Source organism: Schistocerca gregaria, chromosome 2 (assembly GCF_023897955.1).
Source record: "Schistocerca gregaria isolate iqSchGreg1 chromosome 2, iqSchGreg1.2, whole genome shotgun sequence".
NCBI classification, from domain to species: domain Eukaryota; kingdom Metazoa; phylum Arthropoda; class Insecta; order Orthoptera; family Acrididae; genus Schistocerca; species Schistocerca gregaria.
In genome coordinates, this window is record NC_064921.1 from 940,924,520 (window position 1) to 940,949,645 (window position 25,126).

The following is a 25,126-nucleotide window of genomic DNA, read 5'->3' on the forward strand; positions in this document are numbered from 1 at the left end:
ATATATATATATATATATATATATATATATATATATATAACAATTACAATATTTAAAGACACAGAAATGCCATATTGTCAGGTAACGAAATAAGGAAAAAATTTATAGTATCGTAGATGGAAATAGGAGGATACGCATTTCCAGTGTTACAAGCCGAACTTGTGCGCAGGCAAATTTTATTGCCTTAAACTACTTATTTGATAGGCATTTGGTTTATCACATTTATGATACGATTCCAAGCTATTTCAGAGCATCAGAGAATTGAGGATATCTCGAAAACGCTTCCTTTTAGCTACAATTTGTTATAATAAAATGATAGGAAACTACATATCTGTAGATAACGATTTCCTGTATTTAGTCTTTCTACTATTATAACTTCTGTGCGATGAAAGTATACCGTTTCAGTGCTTCGAGAGAATGATGATCTATTAAAAGTGTACCGTTTTCATACAACGTGTAATCGTTAAATACAAAATAATGACTTCGTAGATACAGTCTTTATCTAGTGGATAGCGAAATCGAGAGGGCTTACCAGCGTGCAGAAGTGGTAGCCGATTCGATAGCAGCGTAGGCTTTTAAAGTGATAGGAAACGGGTTCAATTCTAACTCCTGCCGATTTTTTCACTTTTTGTTTTCTAAAAAAATAGCACTCCGTCATCAGGTCACAAGTGGCCCATCGGGACAATCCGACCGCCATGTCATCCTCAGTAGAAGATGCGGATAGTGGGGGTGTGTGGTCAGCACACCGCTCTCCCGGTCGTTACGATGGTTTTCTTTGATCGGAGCCGCTACTAGTCGGTCGAATAGCTCATCAGTTTGCATCACGAGGCTGAGTGCACCCCGAAAAATGGCAACAACACATGGCGGTCAGGATGGTCACCCATCCAAGTGCCGGCCACGCCCGACAGAGCTTAACTTCGGTGATCTGAAGGGAACCGGTGTATCCACTGCGGCAAGGCCGTTGCCTGTTATCTAAACGATTTATTAATTTAACAGATGTATTATCTCAAAACTCGATGTTATTTGTTATAAATAATGTATTTGCGGAAGCTATTGTTGCAAAGGCCAGCGACTGGAATGTTTTCCGAGTGGCCAGAAACCTTAATGAAACTGCCACTTTGTCAAGAAAAACACACAAGCTACACACTGGAAGTTTTTGCCCTTAAGAAACTCTGTGTTCAAATGGTTCAAATGGCTCTGAGCACTATGGGACTTAACATCTGTGGTCATCAGTCCCCTAGAACTTAGAACTACTTAAACCTAACTAACCTAACACGTCCATGCCCGAGGCAGGATTCGAACGTGCGACAGTAGCAGTCGCGCGGTTCCGGACTGAGCGCCTTAACCGCGAGACCACCGCGGCCGGCAAACTCTGTGTAAAATATATATACTTACCACGTAGTTTATGGGTTGCCTCGTATATCTTGTCGGTAAATATCTTTCTCAATGATGGTGAGCAGCTTCGAGAAAGTCCTCTCTTCCACTGAAATGAAATTATGAAACGAATTTCGATCGTGAAATCTGTGTGGCGAAGTACGTTACTTCAAAGTGATGGTAGTCAATGCTGCATCGAGAATACGGATTTTATGCACACGCATCTTCGAGATTTCCTCCGCTCTTCGTCGACAACAGCTAACAGAGTTAAAGCAGAATTTTAGACACGTCCATTTTCGCAAAGCAGGTGTGTGGTTCATGCGCCACATATTTCCCCAATCGCCGCTGGAGAACGCTTATAGTGCAAATCACGTTTAATTTGCTCGTACTGTGTGCCGAAGACGCTATCGCTCGCCAGGTGCGATGTCGCGTACACGTCAACGTTAGCTGCCTCGCCTCTGTAGGACGGCTTTAGCACTGGAGCAAACCGCATAACTTTGATTATTAGTATTTTCCGCTTAAATGTTTGTACAGAGTTCCAGCTATGTTCTTGAAAATATCCATACCGACGACCTTCTAATTGTGATATCAATAACTCTAATTTCATACCTGAAGCTCAGATATGGATTGCATTTTACGTTATTTATCACTGAAAGACTGAAGCGACCAATCATGAGCGCGTCCTTAGCGGGGAGGCGCGGTACAGTGAGGCTATCTGATCAGTCAGTTGAGAACAAACATTCAGACAGTTCACTTACGCAGTACAGGACAAATTTTCGGGTAGTTCACTTATAGAGTACAGGAAAAACTTTCAGGAAGTCCACTAATGCCGTACAGGACAAATATTCAGGTCGTTCATTTACGCAGTATGGGACAAAGTTTCAGGCAGTTTACTTACGCATTACAGGACAAACTTTCAGGTAGTTCATTTACGCAGTATAGAACAAACTTTCAGGAGTTCACTTACACAGTACAGGACAAATCTTCAGGTAATTCACTTATGCAGTGCAGGACGAACTTTCAGGGTGTTCACTCACGCATTATAGGACAAATTTGAAGGTAGTTCATTTATTTAGTATGGAACAAACTTTCAGCCACTTCATATCTTTCACACCAGGAACATATTCGTGCTACGAGTCGATATTTTGTCTTGTTCAGATTACGCTCAAGTTGAAACCAGCCAGGGAAACCGTTTTCAAAGACAGTCTACGACTAGTCTTTCGAGAGGCAATACGTGTTTGTCTAGAATGTTACATTATTTAGCGTAAAAGTTAACTATCAATTGGCGGGGTCAGGGATTTTCTCTGCCTTGTGATGACTGGGTGTTGTGTGATGCCCTTAGGTTAGTTAGGTTTAACTAGTTCTAAGTTCTAGGAGACTGGTGACCATAGATGATAAGTCCCATAGTGCTCAGAGCCATCTGAACCATTTGAACTATCAATTAAAAGTATCTCAGGGACATTTATGTGCGGTTTCTATATGTCAACATACTAGTGTGGTAACAGTTTTTGCTTATTATTATTGTGCTGGAAATGTTGATTATTAGATTCCGCAGTCTGCCATCTTACTGGGAGAGCCTGTATGCCCGACGTCGAAGCCAACTTCTTTCTGCATCAGCTTCTGCGCCTGATTTCCTCCGGTTGCATGCTTCATTCATCCAAACAGACAGAAGTTGGAAAATGCGAGATCCGTGCTACAGGATGGATGAAGAAGAACACTTGAATGATGTTTCATGAGCTCGTCCCGGGTGTGCGGACTTGTGTGAAGACTTGTGTTGTCATGAAGAAGAAGAAGTTCATTCAATTCTTGTGGCGACGAACTAGCTAAAGTCGGTCCTTCAATTCTGTGAGAGTAGCACAGTACACTTTCGAGTTGGTCGTTGCACAGTGAGGGAGAACGTTAAACAGAATAAACTCTTCACTGTCCTAGAAGACCGTCGCCACGAATTCACCGGCTGACGGTGCGGTATTGAACTTTTTATTCAGAAGAGAAGAGGTGAGGTTGCACCACTCCATGGATTGCCCCTTTGTTTCCGGTTAGAAGTGATGAATCTAAGTCTCATCGCCAGTGACAACGAAGAAAAGTTGTTACGATGAGCTTCGTAACGCTCAGGCCATTCCGCACATGTGGTCCTTCGATGCTCTGAGGTCGTCTGTTAGACGGCAAGGAATCCAGCGGACACTCACCTTTGAGTACCCCAACTGGTGAAAGAGTGTGGTATCTCTACCAGCAGAGACGTCCCGTCGTGCAGCCAGGTGTCTGACTGTGATCTGTCGATCACTTCTAATGAGAGTGTCCGCACGTTCCAACATTGCAGTACGAGTCACACCTGCGTGATGACGGCCAGAACGCAGCAGATCGGACGGGTTTCCACGACCTTGTTACGACAATGACAGAAGCCCCGCCCAAAGACTCACCGTGCTTGTGTTCAGTGCCACGTCTCCGTAGACATTCTGCAAAAGCCTCTGAATATCTGGAATGATCTGGTTCTCCACCAAAAGAAACTCAATGATAGCTGTCTACTTGCAGCACAGTTCCGTTGCAGGCGCCATTTTGAAGGCAACGTATAGCGCAGTCATCAATAGGAATTTCATGGAACTATAGGGGCTGAAGAGGGAATATTCCACCACGTCTCATAACAAATTCCGCATTTTTCCAACCGAAACAGGCCGGGAAAAAACATTTTGCATTACTTATTGAACATCCCTCCAATATGAGATTCCCCAGGATAATGATTTATGTTATGCTTGTGGCATTTACGCCTCGGTTCATCATGCAGTGCATGAAGACTCAAGCTGCTGTAAGCTACCGAGTAGGCAATATCAGTAGAATACACCATCACACGAACGACAGATAGTCATAGATCGTGAGAAGGAAGCCGAGCCGCGCATAGAAAGCTGTGATTCACCTTTTAGCATTGGTGCCAAGAGGGTAACTTGGATTATTTATATTTACCGTTTAAATGATTGTGCTTAGTTCCAATGATGGTGATCCACACTGACGTCTTTATTATTATGATATCAGTAACTCTAATATCATAATAAAGACCTAGCTAAAGATTTCACTTAATATCATTTAATTGGTGGACGGAATCATCCAGTCACGAGAGCAACATTCGCGAGCAGGCGCGAAACACTTGAAACCTTCCCGTCTCCCCTACATCTCTTTTGTAGTGAAACCTTCCCGTCTCATCTATATCTCTTTTGTTACGCCACCTTCCCTTCTACAATAACCTGTGAAACCTTCCCTTAGGATTTATTTCTCTTGTTTAATAATAACAAATAAAATCTTCCCTTTGAAATTTATTCTCTTTCTCAATCATCGCATACAAATTTAATTGCTGCTTATTAAAAGTGATTTTCTGATTATTTCGACGAAACATAGAATGTGTCCTCGTCGTGGCCCTCAATCGTTATCTGCAATAACCCAAAACTGTTCCTTACCTTTATACTGTTACTGGATGGCCATCTGACTGCTACATCGAACTGCGACATGAATATACTTACTCTGTTTTGCTATACTTTATTAGCTGCTGGTGGGCTGTCATAATAAGTGGCTGTATTTATTATCAAAGCTGACGTTATTCTTTAATAGCAAAGCTGACGTTTTTCTTTAATTAAATTGACTGATGTTACGTAATTCATAGTTAAATTTTTTCTTGACAACAATAACATTTTGCAAAGTTTTACGTTGATTGTTTTTGGGATGGATTATAATCAGTAATGCAATATTGCTGGCAAAAATTAATTATGTTCTGAATGAAATGATTTTACAAACGTTCAAATGGGATAAACCTTTTACAATAATCTTACAACTAGCAGTGCACAAACATATCTTCAGTAGTCTTGAATTTCTCAAAAAAATCATTCAGTAATATTAGTTCCTCTTACTGATAATAGTTAGCTGATGTCTCTGTGCATCCGTTTATAATCTCTTGTAAATCATAGCTGGTGGCTGGCAGGCACAACGCTCCTCTCACCCTCTCGCTTCAGTCCTGCTACCGACTCGCTTTCACTTCTCGCTTACTACTGACTCTCTTCGAACGCTAAAGTGGTCTCTCCTGCCAACAGTGCTTTCTGGTGCAGACAATCCCTGCTACCATTACAAAATATATCAATGCGCGGTCTTTCCCGCACTTTTCTTAAAATGTATCCATACGCTGTCTCTCCCGCCCTTTTTAAAATTATATCAATGTGCGTCTCTCTTGCCAACAATACTCTGCTGCAGACATTCCCTGCTACCGCAGTTATTTCCAACATGACAAATATTAATTATTCCTACTTAATCCTATTAATAAAATATAAACATCTTGCATAAATTGTGGTTTGACAATAGACAACAGAAATATACACGTCTTACACACTCAGGCTCTCCGATCAGTCAGTTCAGAACAAATTTTCAAGCTGTTGACTTATGCAGTCTAGGCAAACATTCAGGCATTTCTTAATCACACAAGCAACAAATTCACGATACTAAATGATATTTTGTGTTATTCAAATTAGGTTAAACTTTAAACCAGCCTGGGAAAACCGTCTGCCACTGGTTTTCCGAGAGGCAATAGTGTGAGTAGATAATGTTACGTTATTTAGTATAAAAATGAGTTGTTAATTAAAACTGGCTCGGCAATATTTACGCGCACTTTCTTTTATGTTATCGAATTGGTGCAGTGGTAGTCCTTACATATTATTATCGTGCTTCATAAGAGACAATTAGAATCTGTAATCTTTGATTATTAAAAGTTCATTTTACGTTTCCTGATTTGTATATTATTGTATATTAAAATAATAAAACGTCAGGATGCATCCCAGTATTCTGAACTTTCATTATCGTGGTGTCTAAATACTCCCACATGCTATTCCAAACATTCTGCTTAATGCATGCATGTTAGGATCTGCGGCCGACGGAGAAGAGATCCAATATGGACAGAGAGACAGCAATAAGACAGACAAGGTCAGCATACCTCTCCAAAGTGACGCTAGGGAAGTTGGAGTGTTTTCTCATGAAATAATGAACGTAGCCCTCCATATGCAACAATTCGTAAGCAACAACTTGCGTTGTTAAAAATAGTTCAAATGGCTCTGAGCACTATGGCACTTAACTTCTGAGGTCATCAGTCCCCTAGAACTTAGAACAACTTAAACCTAACTAACCTAAGGACGTCACATACATCCATGCAAGAGGCAGGATTCGAACCTGCCACCGTAGCGATCACGTGGTTCCAGACCGAAGCGCCTAGAAGCGGCCACACCGGCTGGCACTTGCGCTGTCAGCATGTCCGACGCAGTAATGTGCAACGGTAATAGTGGTGGTGGTTAGTGTTTAACGTCCCGTCGACAACGAGGTTATTAGAGACGGAGTGCAAGCTCGGGTTAGGGAAGGATTGGGAAGGAAATCGGCCGTGCCCTTTCAAAGGAACCATCCCGGCATTTGCCTGAAACGATTTAGGGAAATCACGGAAAACCTAAATCAGGATGGCCGGAGACGGGATTGAATCGTCGTCCTCCCGAATGCGCCATCTCGCTCGGTTTGCAACGATAATAAAACTCCATATCTCATCCTACTTAGTTCATTAGTCAGGGAGAGATAGGAACCTTTACACGCTGTTATGCATACACCTCTAGTTTAATTACATTTCTATGATTCTTTCTGCAGCTTAGCGGTCTGCGCTATCGTTATGGGTTTGTGAAAGTTTCTACCGCTGCTTCTCACTGTAGAGCCTGTGAAGCCGTGGCAGCCTCCGGTGTATGGACCACTGATTTACCGGCCCCCTGACGCACCCTCCCTCAAAGGGTAATCTGCGGTAGTGTGTGCACGCGGGACCCCACCGGCGGCGAGTAGCAAAGCCGTGTGTGGAATTAGGCGCGCGCGAGCTGCTGTGTTGCGGGTGGCGGTCCCGCCGGGGCGCAGGGGTCGTCCATTCCGGTCGGCCTCACCGCTGGCCGCTGGCGGCTCACAGTGGCGGCGGCGACACGCAGCGACACGCCGGGGCAGGGCGGCGCAAAGGCCAGCGGGTCAGCCGCGCTCTGGCGCGCTCTAACGTGCCTCCAGCTGATTTATGTCTGGCCGTAGAGTGCCTAAAAGGTTAAACAGCTACGCCGGGCTCAAAAATACGTAAAGCGCGTCGAGGGGAAAACGTTTTAAAGCTGGCAGCTCATTTACGTATGGACCGCTGTTTATCTAATAGTCAGGTGGGTTTAATATTTCAGTATAGAAACGGAAAGAATACGCTAGCAAAATTTCGTGACAGGCAAAAACTAAGCCAAGCAAGATCGTAAGAGATGGGAAAGAGCCACCGTGGTACAACAACCGAGTTAGAAAACTGCTGCGGAAGCAAAGGGAACTTCACAGCAAACATAAACATAGCCAAAGCCTAGCAGACAATCAAAAATTACGCAAAGCGAAATGTAGTGTGAGGAGGGCTATGCGAGAGGCTTTCAATGAATTCGAAAGTAAAGTTCTATGTACTGACTTAGCAGAAAATCCTAAGAAATTTTGGTCCTATGTCAAAGCGGTAGGTGGATCAAAACAAAATGTCCAGACACTCTGTGACCAAAATGGTACTGAAACAGAGGATGACAGACTGAAGGCCGAAATACTAAATGTCTTCTTCCAAAGCTGTTTCACAGAGGAAGACTGCACTGTGCTTCCTTCTCTAGATTGTCGCACAGTTGACAAAATGGTAGACATCGAAATAGACGACAGAGGGATAGAGAAACAATTAAAATCTCTCAAAAGAGGAAAGGCATCTGGACCTGGTGGGATACCAGTTCGATTTTACACAGAGTACTCGAAGGAACTTGCCCCCCTTCTTGCAGCGGTGTGCCGTAGGTCTCTAGAAGACCGTAGCGTTCCAAACGATTGGAAAAGGGCACAGGTCATCCCCGTTTTTCAAGGAGGGACGTCGAACAGATGTGCGGAACTATAGACCTATATCTCTAACGTCGATCAGTTGTAGAATTTTGGAAGACGTATTATGTTCGAGTATAATGTCTTTTCTGGAGACTAGAAATCTACTCTGTAGGAATCAGCATGGGTTTCGAAAAAGACGGTCGTGTGAAACCCAGCTCGCGCTGTTCGTCCACGAGACTCAGAGGGCCTTAGACACGGGTTCACAGGTAGATGTCGTGTTTCTTGGCTTCCGCAAGGCGTTTGACACAGTTCCCCACAGTCGTTTAATGAACGAAGTAAGAGCATACGGACTATCAGATCAAGTGTGTGATTGGATTGAGGAGTTCCTAGATAACAGAACGCAGCATGTCATTCACAATGGAGAGAAGTCTTCCGAAGTAAGAGTGATTTCAGGTGTGCCGCAGGGGAGTGTCATAGGACCGTTGCTATTCACAATATACATAAATGACCTGGTGGATGACATCGGAAGTTCACTGAGGCTTTTTGCAGATGATGCTGTGGTGTATCGAGAGGTTGCAACAATGGAAAATTGTACTGAAATGCAGGAGGATCTGCAGCGAATTGATGCATGGTGCACGGAATGGCAATTGAATCTCAATGTAGACAAGTGTAATGTGATGCGAATACATAGAAAGATAGGTCCCTTACCATTTAGCTACAAAATATCATGTCAGCAACTGCAAGCAGTTAATAACATAAATTATCTGGGAGTAGGCATTAGGAGTGATTTAAAATGGAATGATCATATAAAGTTGATCGTCGGTAAAGCAATGCCAGACTGAGATTCATTGGAAGAATCCTAAGGAAATGCAATCTGACAAAAAAGGAAGTAGGTTACAGTACGCTTGTTCGCCCACTGCGTGAATACTGCTCAGCAGTGTGGGATCCGCACCAGATAGGGTTGATAGAAGAGATAGAGAAGATCCAACGGAGAGCAGCGCGCTTCGTTACAGGATCATTTAGTAATCGCGAAAGCGTTACGGAGATGATAGATAAACTCCAGTGGAAGACTCTGCAGGAGAGACCCTCAGTAGCTCGGTACGGGCTTTTGTTAAAGTTTCGAGAACATACCTTCACCGAAGAGTCAAGCAGTATATTGCTCCCTCCTACGCATATCTCGCGAAGAGACCATGAGGATAAAATCAGAGAGATTAGAGCCCACACAGAAGCATACCGATAATCCTTCTTTCCACGTACAATACTAGACTGGAATAAAAAGGAGAACCGACAGAGGTAGTCAGGGTACCCTCCGCCACACACCATCAGGTGGCTTGCGGAGTATGGATGTAGATGTAGATGTAGAATTACGATATAGGGTAGACAACATGCAGTATATACACTACTGGCCATTAAAATTGCTGCAGCCCGAAGATGACGTGCTACAGACACGAAACGTAACCGACAGGAAGACGATGCTGTGATATGCAAAGGATTAGCTTTTCAGAGCATTCACACAAGGCTGGCGGCGGTGGCGACACCTACAACGTGCTGACATGAGGAAAGTTTCCAACCGATTTCTCATACACAAACAGCAGTTGACCGGCGTTGCCTGGTGAAACGTTGTTGTGATGTCTCGTGTAAGGAATAGAAATGCGTACCATCACGTTTCCGACTTTGATAAAGGTCGGATTGTAGCCTATCTCGATTGTGGTTTATCGTATCGCAACATTGCTGCTAGCGATGATCGAGATCCAACGACTGTTAGCAGAGTATGGAATCGGCCGGTTCAGGAGGGTTAAACGGAACGCCGTGCTGCATCCCAACGGCGTCGTATCATTAGCAGCCGAGATGACAGGCATGTTATCAGCATGGCTGTAACGGATCGTGCAGCCACGTCTCGATCCCTGGGTCAACACATGGGGACGTTTGCAAGACAACAACCTTCTGCATGAACAGTTCGACGACGTTTGCAACAGCATGGACTATCAGCTCGGAGACCATGGCTGCGGTTACCCTTGACGCTGCATCGCAGACAGGGGCGCCTGCTATACTGTACTCAACGACGAACTTCGGTGCACGAATGGCAAAGCGTCATTTTTTCAGATGAGTCCAGGTTCTGTTTATACCATCATGATGGTCGAATCCGTGTTTGGCGACATCGCGATGAACGCACATTGGAAGCGCGTATTCGTCATCGTCATGCTAGCGTATCACCCGGCGTGATGATACGGGGTGCCATTGGTTACACGTCTCGGTCACCTGTTGTTCGCATTGACCGCAGATTGAACAGCGGACGTTACTTTTCAGATGTGTTACGACCCGTGACTCTACCCTTCCTTCGATCACTGCAAAACCCTATATTTCATCATGATAAAGCACGACCGCATGTTGTAGGTCCTGTATGGGCCTTTCTGGGTACAGAAAATGTTGGATTGCTGCCCTGGCCAGCACGTTCTCGAGATCTCTCACCATTGAAAAAGTCTGGTCAATGGTGGCTTAGCTACTGGCTCGTCACAATAGGCCAGTCACTACTCTTGATGAACTGTGGTATCTTGTTGAAGATGCATGGGCGGCTGTACCTGTACACGCCATCCAAGCTCTGTTTGCGTCAACGCCCAGGCGTATCAACGCCGTTATAGCGGCCAGAAGTGGTTGTTCTGGGTACTGATTTCTCATGATCTATGCACCCAAATGACGTGAAAATGTAATCAAATGTCAGTTCTAGTATAATATATTTGTCCAATTAATATTCGGGTATCATCTGCATTTCTTCTTAGTACAGCAATTTTAATGACCAGTAGTGTAATTTAGTAACAGGTTTCGCCAAAGCACTTATTAATTCCTTTTTGAAATATATCATTCAACAAATTCAAGTAAATTGAAGAAAACTACAGTGAATAATTATTTTCTTAAATATAAACGATGAGTTTTGAAACGGTGGCGTTGTGCCGATCTTCTGTCAATATTTGAGGGGCTTTCAGTAAATAATGCAGCACATTTTTGTCCTGACAGCAGGTAGATTTTATTCAGGACTCCAAGACACTACATTATTGCTCAATCTTTTGGCTAGAAAATCTTATTTTTCAACATAATCTCCGTTCAATGCGACGGTCTTACTTTACCTTACTGGTAGTCCCTGTATGCCAGTAGCCGGCCGCGGTGGCAGAGCGGTTCTAGGCGCTTCAGTCCGGAACCGTGAGACTGCTACGGCCGCAGGTTCGAATCCTGCCTCGGGCATTGATGTGTGTGATGTACTTTGCTTAGTTAGGTTTAAGTAGTTCTAAGTTCTAGGGGACTGATTACCTCAAATGTTAAGTTATGTCAGGTTAGTGTTTTTTAACGTCCCGTCGACAACGAGGTCATAAGAGACGGAGCGCAAGCTCGGGTTAGAGAAGGATGGGGAAGGAAATCGGCCGTGCCCTTTCAAAGGAACCATTCCGGTATTTGCCTGAAACGATTTAGGGAAATCACGGAAAACCTAAATCAGGATGGCTGGAGACGGGATTGAACCGTCGTCCTCCCGAATGCGAGTCCAGTGTGTCAGATATTAAGTCCCATAGTGCTCAGAGCCACTTGAACCATTTGTATGCCCAACTGGTCGACGTCGGACCCTACGTCTTGCTCCATCAATAGCCTGCCCATCACTAGCGTCCTCTTGTTCGTGGAGATCATCCTTCATTGAGCCAAACAGATGGAAGTCTTCTCTTCGGTGGCGAGCAACCCAGCTGACACACACCTTTGATTACCCTAACTGTCGAGCGAGTGTGTCAGCACTACCAACTGAGACGTCCAGTTGGTCATCGAGGTGTTTTTATTCTGATCCATCGATCTCCCCTAATGAGAGTGTCCGCACGTTCCAATACTGCAGAAGTCACAGCATGTTGCGACTGGCCGGGACGTGTTAGATCGGACATTTTTGCACTTCCATGTAGCTATGATGACAGACGCCTTGCCAAACGACTCGGCGTGCTTTTGTTTACTGTCAGGTCTCCGTGGATGTTCTGCGAGGGGCTTATTAACTTCTGTGATCCTCAGGGTTTCCCCCAAAAGAAGCTCAACGACAACTGTCTGCTTGGAATACACCTCAGTTAAAAACACCTTTTTGTTTTGAAGGCTACGTATAGTGCTTATACTTATTGGAAGTTCATGTAAAAGAGCTAAAGCGGGCATATCACGCGATGTCCCATTTTTTCGACCAAAAAAAGCACAGAAAAATGTGTTGCTTTAGTTATTGAACGTCCCTCATAATTTCAATAAGACAGTCTGAAAATTCAGACACCATTACAACAAACACAAATTTTTCAGTTTAGGCATGCCCCACAGAAAAAATACATCAATAGCCAGCACAGTTCAAACCTGTAGGCCCAGCAAATTTAAGTAGCCTATGTGCGACCATATCATAGAGGCCTTAGCTCAATCAGAAAAGCCGACCGATGTGGCCGAGCCGTTCTAGGCGTTTCAGTCCGGAACCGTGCGACTGCTACGGTAGCAGGTTCGAATCCTGCCTCGGGCATAGATGTGTGTGATGTCCTTAGGTTAGTTAGGTTTAAGTAGTTCTAAATTCTAGGGGACTGAACACTTCAGAAGTTAAGTCCCATAGTGCTCAGAGCCACTTTTTTATATTTATTTTTTTTTTTAATCAGAAAAATAATACTCGAACTTTTCAGATAAAATACAAATTGCTCAGATTGATTGCACAAAAGAAGTTGTAAATAAATTTAGAACACCAACGCTCGCAAGGCTTCCACTAAAGGAACGCCCAATTAATACTGAGTAACTAAAAAATGGTTCAAATGGCTTTAAGTATTATGGGACTTGACATCTGAGGTCATCAGTCCCCAAGACTTAGAACTATTTAAACCTAAGTAATCAAAGGACATTACACACATCCATGCCCGAGGCAGGATTCGAACCTGCGACCGTAGCAGCAGCGCGCTTCTGGCCTGAAGTGCCTAGAACTTGGCCACAGCGGCCGGCTAAGTAACTAATTGAATGACACAAAGACAGCACAAATACGGATAAATTAAAATCCGTTCTCATATATGGTAAACAAAACTGTGCCATGAACAGAAAGAAAGTGCTGGCAGTGTGCGTTAGCCTCTGGTAAGGAATCAAATTACTTCAGACACAAAACACATATTGCAATAATCCTTACATTGCAGAGATAGCTCCGAATGTTCGTACAGTCTACACCAGTGTGCTCACCGTGCCAGTCCAATAGGCGCTAATGAGTGTGATTCAACAACTCCAGTTCCACGTGCATTCTGCAGCCATAAGTAACAGTTTCAGTTGCAGGCCCGTAATCAACCAAGCTCGGTCGTATAAAATCATAGAATAACGGCAGTTGGTCGCTCGAAATAATATTCAACTCTAGCAATTGCTCGTAGTGTCCATGTCGCACGTGACTGCCAGTAGTTGCCCTTGGACGGCTATCCACCAGCCATTGGTCTGGGAGAGAGAGAGAGAGTTGATGCCTGTGGTCGGTAAGTCAGCGCGGCAGCAGAGCGCACGGATGCTCCCTGGCGTGACGCGAAGCAGGTCTTTGCTTAGCTGCAGCCAAAGGGGTTACGTCGCGCTTTCGATTATATATATGTAGAAACAGCACGTGGCTCAAATCCCTGTCAGATTTCGTTTACAAGAAAAATTACACATATTTAAATTATATATGCACATTGAAGTGACGAATTAAAATTTGTATCAAGGTTAGGATTCGAACCCAGGACCCCTGCTCACTAGGCAGATGCGTTATCCACTGCGCCACTCTGGTACAGTGCTTTGCATAACTGCACGAACTACGCTATCACGCCTCCCTCTTAAGTACAAATTCCCATTCACGTCTCAGAATACTTGCTTGCTAGGATAGGCAGAGCAGATGTACAAAGCCTCTATGTCAGGGTGGTGTAGTGGATAGCGCATCTGCTTAGCGAGCAGTAAATCTTGAGTTCGAATCCTGGCCTTGGTAAAAATGTTCATCCGTCGCTTCAGTATACATATAGACATCATAGATGTTTGAGACTTGAAAAGGTACCTGGAACCATATAATTTCATTTGACAAATTTAAAGGTTGCTAACTCACAAGCATACCTATCGATTACGATTACGTACACCTTCTATCAGAGTTATCATAAAGAAAATGATGCGGGAAGGCGTTCTAAAGACTGCAGTTTATTAGAAAGCGTAGAAAATCTACTAAAGAGAATGCCTGATGTGACAGTCCGCTTATAGCGACCGTCTAAAATTATTAAACCTAGAGATCGAATGTGGTAAGCATGTCAGAATGGGAAGTTCCGTAGACAGCTGAGAGAGCCAATCTCGGTCCGAACAAGGCATGTGCATGCCGCTCATTCCAATATATATATATATATATATATATATATATATATATATATATATATATATATATATATATATATATGATCAAGCTCGGTCGCTGAGTTACAAAATTTAAGTTAACGCCATACTGGGCGACTTGTGCATCGTAGATGATGAAATGATGATGAGTACAACATAACACCCAGTCCCTGAGGGAAGAAAATCTCCAACCAAGCAGGGAATAGAGCCCAGGCACACCGCAGGGCAGTCAGATGCACTGACCACCCAGCTAAGGGGCAGACGCCACTCACGGAAATACCCATTTCGAACGAAAATATTAACTAGTCGTACAATATATTTCATCTTGTCTGCTCACGATACTTCATTGGCAGTATATATAAAACTATCGCCCATGATGCTGCATTGGCAGTATACAGGGTGATCCATTGATCGTGACCGGGCCAAATATCTCACGAAATAAGCGTCAAACGAAAAAAACTGAAAAAAAAACGAAACTTGTCTAGCTTGAAGGGGGAAACCAGATGCCGCTATGGTTGGCCAGCTAGATGGCGCTGCCGTAGGTCAAACGGATATCAAAAGCGTTTTTTAAAATAGGACGCCCATTTTTATTACATATTCGTGTAGTTCGTAAAGAAATATGGCAGAAGTAAAGCTGTGAGTACCGGACGTGAGTCGTGCTTCGGTAGCTCAGTTGGTAAGTCGGCCTTTGGCTGTGGAGCGGTGCGGTACGTCCCGGCCGCTCCGTGTCGCGTTTCCGGGTGTGTTGTTGTTTACCGCGCCGGCGCGCTAGTGTTACGTATTGCCGTCACGTTCCTGACACACGATGGCTCTTTCGTATCGGAAAGCCACGATCAAGCTGCAGTTCGACACTACGTACTCTAGACCCAAGGCCCACGAAGTAGAGCGTTTTTTACGCGATGTGGTACATGTTGATCCTAACGAGCTGATCGGTATCCACTTATCTATTGTCTCCAGCGTCGTATATCTTAAATTCACTGACGACGAAGCATGTGACAAACTTCTCAGACGCTCGACGGCAGGTTATCGGTTCTGCCACCCAGACGGAAACGTGGGTGTGGTGACGCTTGAACGTGCTGGATTGGGAATCCAAAATGTGCGCGTGTTTGAGCTCCCTTTTGAAGTTCCAGCGGATTTGGTCACCCTTGCTCTTCGACCCTATGGAACAGTTCTCGGCCACACGGCCGAAAAATGGAAGACCTTCGACACCTACCCTGTCCTTAACGGGGTGCGACAAGTCCGTATTGACCTGCATCGCCATATTCCTTCGTATCTCACGATCGCTGGTTGCAGGGCAATAATTATTTACGACGGTCAGCCGAGAACCTGCTCCGGTTGTGGCCAGACGGGACACATGCGTACCGAATGCCTGCAACGCCGTCTCGCGCAGACACCCTCGACCGACCAGATTCGTCCGTCGACACCGACCTCTCTGCCGATTACGTATGTTGCGGCGGCGAGACGGGAGACGCCAGCTGTATATGACGACCCCACTGTATTGGTGCGAGCTTTGGAGGACCCTGCAGTAGCTTCCACGGAGCCCCAAGCGTCTTTCAGTGCTGATGCTACTGATGTCCTTTCGTCGGACCCCGGCGCACCGTCACAACGGCTCGCCGACGGTGCGATGGAAGTTGAAGCACAGGATGCAGCGTCCTCCCCTTGCCCTACGTCGGAAACAGAGGCGCGGCAGCGTAAGCAGAAATCACCCAAGCGTCATAAGAAGCGGCGCAAGACAACCGACGACGTAGAACAGCCCGAGGCGACACCGCTGGATGACGAGGTGCCTCAACCGCTCCACCGCGCCGACACAGGCGACCCTACCGTCTCACACGGTTCGACGTCTTCTCCCACTACCGCTGGGTCTGGACCACATGGGGATGCGGGAGATCACCGCAGCTCCGACACCGGGGATGCACCCTTGCCTCCGTCTGCCTCTCGAGATCCAGTGGTGTCAACGTCCCTGGGCGACTGGGCGCAGGAGATGGAGTTGCAGGATGCGTTTCAGAACCAAGACGATGCACCGATGCCGATGGCAGCGTCTACGCGGCCGGCGACAGACGCCTAGGACGGCATGAGCACCTCTCGTCGCTGCCTAGCACTTCGCAAGACCGGCGCTCCACGTCACGACTACTGCCCTCCTGTCATACCATGGTCACCTCCCGAGACTTGATGGACCAGGCATACCGCCTCGCCACGATCAACGTCAATGGCATTACATCTGATGTCAAGACCCGTATGCTGAAGGATACGTTACGCGCTGCGGATCTGGACGTTGTTTTCCTTCAAGAAGTCCGATCAGGACTCTGTCTCGATGCCTACGGATATGACGCCTACACTATGCCTGCAGATGTGGGCGGCGGAGGTACGGCGATTCTACTGCGGGAAGGGATAATGGCCACTGATGTCTCCTATTTACCGTCGGCCCGGGGGGTCGCACTCACGATTGGTACAGTACGTCTGGTGAACTTATATGCTCCTTCAGGCACCGGCAAAAGGAGAGGACGGCGCACCTTTTTTGCCGAAGATATAGCCCCGCTCTTCCAGGGCAATGCCGACCACTTGGTAGTAGGCGGCGATTTTAATTGTGTGCTCCGCCCATCCGACCAGGAGCCACACTATACCACCTGCCCGGCACTCCAGGCACTTGTACAGGACTTGGCCTTGTTGGACACCTGGATCATCCAACACGGCGACCGTCGAGCACACACCTACTTTACTAGTCACTCCGCGAGCCGTTTGGATCGAGTCTACGTCACCCGCGGCCTACGATCGGCCGTTGTCGACGCTGAGATGTGGCCGGCAGCGTTCACGGATCACCTCGCATATGTGTGTACTCTCACCCTTCCCCGACAGCGCGTCCGCCGAAGTAGGGGTCCGTGGCGCCTCAATGTGGCCCTTCTTGATGAAATAAATTGCAGACGCGCAGTCGAGTCCACATGGAGCAATTGCCACCGGCGTTTACCCGCCTACCGTTCTGTACTTCAATGGTGGTTACGGTGTGCAAAACCCGCACTGTGCCGAACATTAGTCAGCTATGGACGCGACCGAGCGCGCTGGTATACTGCGACTACTGATTTTTACTATACTGCGCTCCGCGAACTGGCTGTACAACCGCCGTCGCCAGAGCGACAATCAGCAGTACAACGCGTCAAGGCACAATTGCTTCGTATCAACGCCGTACGTCTTGCGGGTGTGCGGGTGCGAGCGAGGACGACTGATGATGTTCGTGGTGAACGACCTTCCCTCCACCATATCATTCAAGAACGCCGAAGACGCAAGAGGCAGCTCATTACCGAGGTTGAGACGGAGGACGGGCGACGCGTTGACGCACAAATGGATATCGTCCGAGCGTTCACACAGTCATATAAACTTCTTTACGAGAGGGAGTCCCACATGAATGTAGGGGTCAGGGAAGTCCTATCTGACCTACCAGTCTCTCGGAAACTACAAGATGATGCTACTCTCTTGTCGGCGGTGACTTTGGAAGAACTGCGAGAGGCTCTGTTGCGTGGCTCTCCCAACAAAACGCCTGGCCCTGACGGCCTCCCTCTTGAATTTTACAAGCGGTTCTTTGATCTCATGGGCCCAATGTGGGTCAGGATGTACAGTGAACTCCTGGACGCCGATTTTCAGGTACCATCTGACTTTACTGAGGGTCTCTTGATCCCTGTGCCCAAACCCGGCGGAGGCCGTCGCCCTCTTGATTTTCGCCCGTTGACAATGCTAAACACTGACTATAAGCTGTTGACACGCATGCTCCGTGAGAGGCTCAAACCTACGGTAATGGCGGCCATTCACACTGATCAAACCTGCCTCGGGGGCGACACTAATGTGTTTACGACTTTAAGCACCTATAGAGACGTGGTGGCGCTCATGCAAACTTGCCGCCTCCAAGGCGCTCTTGTTGCGCTGGACTTCGACCATGCTTTCGATCGCGTTAACCATGGTTTCCTGCGTGCTGTTATGGAACACATCGGTGTCCCGCGTCTGACGACGTCTGTTGTGCTTCGATTGATCCATGGGGCTGTCACGAGGATTATGATCAACGGCTGTCGGTCCGCCCCCGTCCGTGTCAACAGGTCCGTCCGGCAGGGTTGTCCTCTTTCTGCCATGCTCTTCGCCGTTGCCCTCGAACCAGCTCTTCACGGACTACGGCGACGCTTAGAAGGACTTACCCTCCGTTCCGTAACCTTTCGATGTGGTGCATACGCCGACGATGTGATGTTCTTAGCACGGTCTGGTGACGAAATACACACGGCGTTTTCCTGGCTCCACCAGTATGGGGCGGTGGCAGGCAGTGTGCTCAACCTTCGGAAATCACGCTACATGGAGGTAGGACGAGGAATGCCTGCAGGTCTGGCCGTACCTCTGACAAAGGTCCCGATGCTCAAGTGTTTAGGGATATCACTCCATCGACAAATACAACGCACGGCGGCCTTTACGTATCGTATGGTCTTACGACGACTCCGTTTAGAGGCTCGTCTCAATAAATTCAGATCATTGAACATTTTGCAACGCGCCCAATACGTTAATGTGTACATGGCTTCTCACCTTAACCATTACGCCCATGTACTGCCGATAACGGACACGATGGCTTCCAGGATACAGGCAGTGTTTGGACACGTGGTGAACGATGGTGCTGTTTTCAAGATCCGTTTTGTTACGCTTACTTTACCCTTCGACAAAGGCGGTGTTGGACTCACTCACGTCAAGCACAGAGCGCTGGCACTGTATCTCCGTTCCATGAGGCGACTCTGGCTTTCACCAACAGCCAGTCTCCCAGGCCTACTGATTGAAGAAGTGGCCCCACGTACGCTGTACCCACCGGTACCAGTTGGACATTTATCGCCCTCGCTGTCACACATTAGAACGTTTTTCGTAGAGCATAGCTATGTGTTGCGGGTTATATCGGAGACACGGAATCCGACAGCGAAGACTTATTATAGTGCTCTCCAGCACTGGACTCCGGATAACGACATTGTACGGCGCCACCCTACGGTCGACTGGCCACGAGTATGGCGAGCCATCCACGCGCCGTTCCTGTCTACTTTCGTGCGGTCGACGTGGTATGTGGTCGTTAACGAGAAACTTCCAACCCGACAACGGCTGTATGCCATTCACCTAATTGACGACCCTGTGTGCCCCCGTTGCACGACGTTAGACACGGACGAACATAGACTGAACTGTGGCCCCGCGCGTGAGTGCTGGAAACTGACCCGCCAGATCCTGGCTTTCCTGCTCCGCCGCCCCTACGTTTCGATTTTACCCCAAGAACTCTTTCATCCCGACGCTGTCTATTTCCCTATGACCCGGATGAATGCGGTCAATTGGGTACGAGGAATGGCGATACACTACATATACCGCGATGGAGACAAAGACGTCCTCGATTTATGGTACTATATGATCGACGAGTTTCTGGTCTTAACGAACAGACAGGATTACCGGAACCTTTTTGCGAACTATTTGGGTTCGTCATTCATGGACCCACCACCCAGCTGGGGTGTGCCGGGTGTGAGAAGACATTAACTTGTAGATGTGATCTTTCCACGATTCCCCTATGGTAACAGAAACAGTCTCTGACTGTGTGCAGCGGCCCCGGGCGCTCCAACGATTGGTGGCTGGTGATGTCCAATGCAATGACGACCGCCCGTTCCTGGCCGCCCGCCTAGCAATGTGATCGCGGCGAGCAAGATGGCCCTTTTTAGTTCACTTTATTGGCAAATTTTTCCGCATGGCTGCCTTGTTTTTTTTTATGCATTCTCAAAAAAAAAAGTAGTTAGTAGTTTGTGAAATAAGCATTGTAGGCTGTGATTATATTTTTGTTGAGCTTAATAATTAGTGTGTGTAGAAACACCATTTTCTTTAAGTATTCATTGACATATTTCTGTACATGTTATTTGCATAAGTGCCTTAGTACAACTTCAGTTTTGTGGCTTTGTCATCGCATTTCCATGAAAGTAACCAAAAAGATGGGAGGTTATTTTATGCACAGACTGATTTTTTCTTTTCTTTTTTTGTAATATTTTTATTTTCCATTTGAAGTGTAAAATTTGAGCTTAATTGTTATGTTCTGCACCACAAAGGTGAAGCTTTGTAAGACTTTTCCCAATAAGTTGTTTTCTTGTGTACTATTTTGTAATTGAATCTCATTTGTATTTAAAAAAAAATTTTGTACTATGAAAAAAAAAATGGCTCTGAAAAAAAAAATGGTCAGAGCATCTGCCTAGTAAGTGGGAAGCGCGGGATCGAATACCGGTCCGGCACAAATTTTCGACTTTTCCCATTGATTTAAATCAATGTCTAGTGGTAGCAAGTGTCATTAATTTCTCTTTGTGTCAATTAATAAATAATTATTTTATTAAAAAAAAGGGGGTAGCTAAAAAAAAAAGGCACGCAGTTCAGAACCGTGCGACTAAAAAAAAAAAAAAAAGGGGTATCGTAAAAAAAAAAAAAAGTTGGTAGAGCACTTGCCCGCGAAAGGCAAAGGTCCCGAGTTCGAGTCTCGGTCGGGCACACAGTTTTAATCTGCCAGGAAGTTTGAAATATGTTTTAGTTGGACCACTATTTTCGCTTTGTGATAGATTGCGCTGTAATAGTCACAACATATGGCTCACAATTTTAGACGAACAGTTGGTAACACATAGGTTCTTTAAATTAAACTACAGAACGTGGGAACGTTTGAACATTTTATTTCGGTTGTTCCAATGTGATACATGTACCTTTGTGAACCTATCATTTCTGAGAACGCATGCTCTTACAGCGCGATTACCTCTAAATACCACATTAATGCAACAAATGCTCAAAACGATGTAAGTCAACCTCTATGCATTTGGCAACACGTGTAAAGACATTCCTCTCAACAGCGAGTAGTTCGCCTTCCGTAATGTTCGCACATTCATTGACAATGCGCTGACGCATGTTGTCAAGCGTTGTCGGTGGATCACGATAGCAAATATCCTTCAACTTTCCCTACAGAAAGAAATCCAGGGACGTCAGATTCGGCGAACGTGCGGGCCATGGTATGGTGCTTCGACGACCAATCCATCTCTCATGAAATATGCTATTCAATAGCGCTTCAACCACACACAAGCTATCTGCCGGACATCCATCATCTTGGAAATACATCACCATTTTGTCATGCAATGAAACATCTTGTAGTAACATCGTTAGAACATTACGTAGGAAATCATCGTACATTGCACCAGTTAGATTGCCATCGATAAAATGGGGGCCAATTATCCTTCCTCCCATAATTCCGCACTATACATTAACCCGCCAAGGTCGCTGATGTTGCACTTGTCGCAGCCATCGCGGATGTTCCGTTGCCCAATAGTGCATATTATGCCGGTTTGCGTTGCCGCTGTTAGTGAATTACGCTCCGTCGCTAAATAGAACGCATGCAAAAAACTTCTCTTGTGCCCAGTAGCAGAACTCGACGTTCAAAGTCGTCGCCATGCAATTCCTGGTGCAAAGAAATATGGTACGGGTGTAATCGATGTTGATGTAGCAATCTCAACACCGACGTTTTTGAGATTCCCGATTCTCGTGCAATTTGCCTGCTACTGATGTGCGGATTAGGCGCGACAGCAGGTAAAACACCTACTCGGGCATCATCATTTGTTGCAGGTCGTGGTTGACGTTTCATTATGTGGCTGAACACTTCCTGTTTCCTTAAATAACGTAACAATCCGGCAAACGGTCCGGTCACTTGGATGATGGCGCCCAGGATACCAAGCAGCATACATACCACACGCCCATTGGGCATTTTTATCACAATAGCCATATATCAATACGATATCAACCTTTTCCGCAATTGGTAAACGGTCCATTTTAACACGGGTAATGTATCACGAAGCAAATACCGTCCGCACTGGTGGAATGTTACGTGATACCACGTACTTATACGCGTGTTACTATTACAGCGCCATCTATCACAAATCGAAAAAAGTGGACAACTAAAACATTTATAATCTTTACGTACTACACGAATGTGCAATAAAAATGAGGGTTCCTATTTAATAAAACGCAGTTGATATCCGTTTCACCTATGGCAGCGCCATCTAGCGGGCCAACCACAGCGCCATCTGGTTTCCCCCTTCAAGATTGACGAATTTCGATCTTTCTAGTTTTTTCGTTTGATGCTTATTTCGTGAGATATTTGACCCGGTCACTATCAATGGACCACCCTGTATATAAAACTATCCTCCCCAGTACTTCGATGTCTGCTGTCTGTCATACACTCCTGGAAATGGAAAAAAGAACACATTGACACCGTTGTGTCAGACGCACCATACTTGCTCCGGACACTGCGAGAGGGCTGTACAAGCAATGATCACACGCACGGCAGAGCGGACACACCAGGAACCGCGGTGTTGGCCGTCGAATGGCGCTAGCTGCGCAGCATTTGTGCACCGCCGCCGTCAGTGTCAGCCAGTTTGCCGTGGCATACGGAGCTCCATCGCAGTCTTTAACACTGGTAGCATGCCGCGACAGCGTGACGTGAACCGTATGTGCCGTTGACGGACTTTGAGCGAGGGCGTGTAGTGGGCATGCGGGAGGCCGGGTGGACGTACCGCCGAATTGCTCAACACGTGGGGCGTGAGGTCTCCACAGTACATCGATGTTGTCGCCAGTGGTCGGCGGAAGGTGCACGTGCCCGTCGACCTGGGACCGGACCGCAGCGACGCACGGATGCACGCCAAGACCGTAGGAACCTACGCAGTGCCGTAGGGGACCGCACCGCCACTTCCCAGCAAATTAGGGACACTGTTCCTCCTGGGGTATCGGCGAGGACCATTCGCAACCGTCTCCATGAAGCTGGGCTACGGTCCCGCACACCGTTAGGCCGTCTTCCGCTCACGCCCCAACATCGTGCAGCCCGCCTCCAGTGGTGTCGCAACAGGCGTGAATGGAGGGACGAACGGAGACGTGTCGTCTTCAGCGATGAGAGTCGCTTCTCCCTTGGTGCCAATGATGGTCGTGTGCGTGTTTGGCGCCGTGCAGGTGAGCGCCACAATCAGGACTGCATACGACCGAGGCACACAGGGCCAACACCCGGCATCATGGTGTGGGCAGCGATCTCCTACACTGGCCGTACACCTCTGGTGATCGTCGAGGGGACACTGAATAGTGCACGGTACATCCAAACCGTCATCGAACCCATCGTTCTACCAGTCCTAGACCGGCAAGGGAACTTGCTGTTCCAACAGGACAATGCACGTCCGCATGTATCCCGTGCCACCCAACGTGCTCTAGAAGGTGTAAGTCAGCTATCCTGGCCAGCAAGATCTCCGGATCTGTCTCCCATTTAGCATGTTTGGGACTGGATGAAGCGTCGTCTCACGCGGTCTGCACGTCCAGCACGAACGCTGGTCCAACTGAGGCGCCAGGTGGAAATGGCATGGCAAGCCGTTCCACAGGACTACATCCAGCATCTCTGCGACCGTCTCCATGGGAGAATAGCAGCCTGCATTGCTGCGAAAGGTGGATATGCACTGTACTAGTGCCGACATTGTGCATGCTCTGTTGCCTGTGTCTATGTGCCTGTGGTTCTGTCAGTGTGATCATGTGATGTATCTGACCGCAGGAATGTGTCAATAAAGTTTCCCCTTCCTGGGACAATGAATTCACGGTGTTCTTATTTCAATTTCCAGGAGTGTAGATGGACGATGGTGGTGGTGGTGGTGGTGATAATTCTCTGATGGAAACTATGGCGATTTATTTGATCAAATTTTCAGTTTCCGCATCTATCTGTCATCGAGATGTCGTCGCACACTTTTTTTGTGATACACAGCCTCTTCAGTCTCGTAGTGTCGCAATAGTAAGAGCTAATGGCATACCTGCAAAAGGAAACAGGCCGTTTGGGAAGAGGCTAGCCTTCTTTTGGTGCTGAATTCAAAGGTCCCTGGTAAGATACCGCGGATCACCTCAAATTTTTCTTAGGTGGAAATGGCCAAACAGCTCTCTGCGATTGCGAGCTCTCCATACATGTTCCTGCCTAGCGCCCCAATCACAGTGGCGAGTGGACCTGACGGACGATGAAGAACGGGGAAATGAAGGCCGCAGCCGGACGACGGTAGAGCAATGCAGTCGCCTTGTCAAACGCCAAGCAGTTTGCTGACGGCACTACTTGCGATAAACTAGTCTTACGTTCTGCATTACGAATACTAAGACGTCTATGTTCTTGTCCGAAAAAATAAAATGCTAGATGGGAACTGCCTTACTCTTCGTATCGTATAAAGGCCATGATAACTGCTTAATATGCCATCGCACTATTATGAGCTGGAAAAACACTTATTGAAACGTCATTCCATCATCAGCCACAAAGATGATGTGATGCTGTTGTATTCTGACGAAAGGGAGAATCTAAGGCGGCCATTAGGGGAAAAGCTGAGTTAACGGTTAGTACAATGATGAAAAAATATTTTATGACTGGCATCACAATTATTTAGTCTCATTAAATGTTTTGATGCAAGAGGAGAATCGTTGTTGGGGCGGACAAAACTGACGCTAGTAAAAAGAAGTAATATTACGGAAAAGTCAGCCTCAAGTT

General features: G+C 46.6%; 1 pseudogene; it reads right to left on the bottom strand.

The window, feature by feature from the left end:
- Positions 1–848: 848 nt before the first annotated feature.
- LOC126337238 (5S ribosomal RNA) lies at positions 849–966 on the bottom strand (annotated as a pseudogene).
- Between the last annotated feature and the right edge of the window lie 24,160 nt (positions 967–25,126).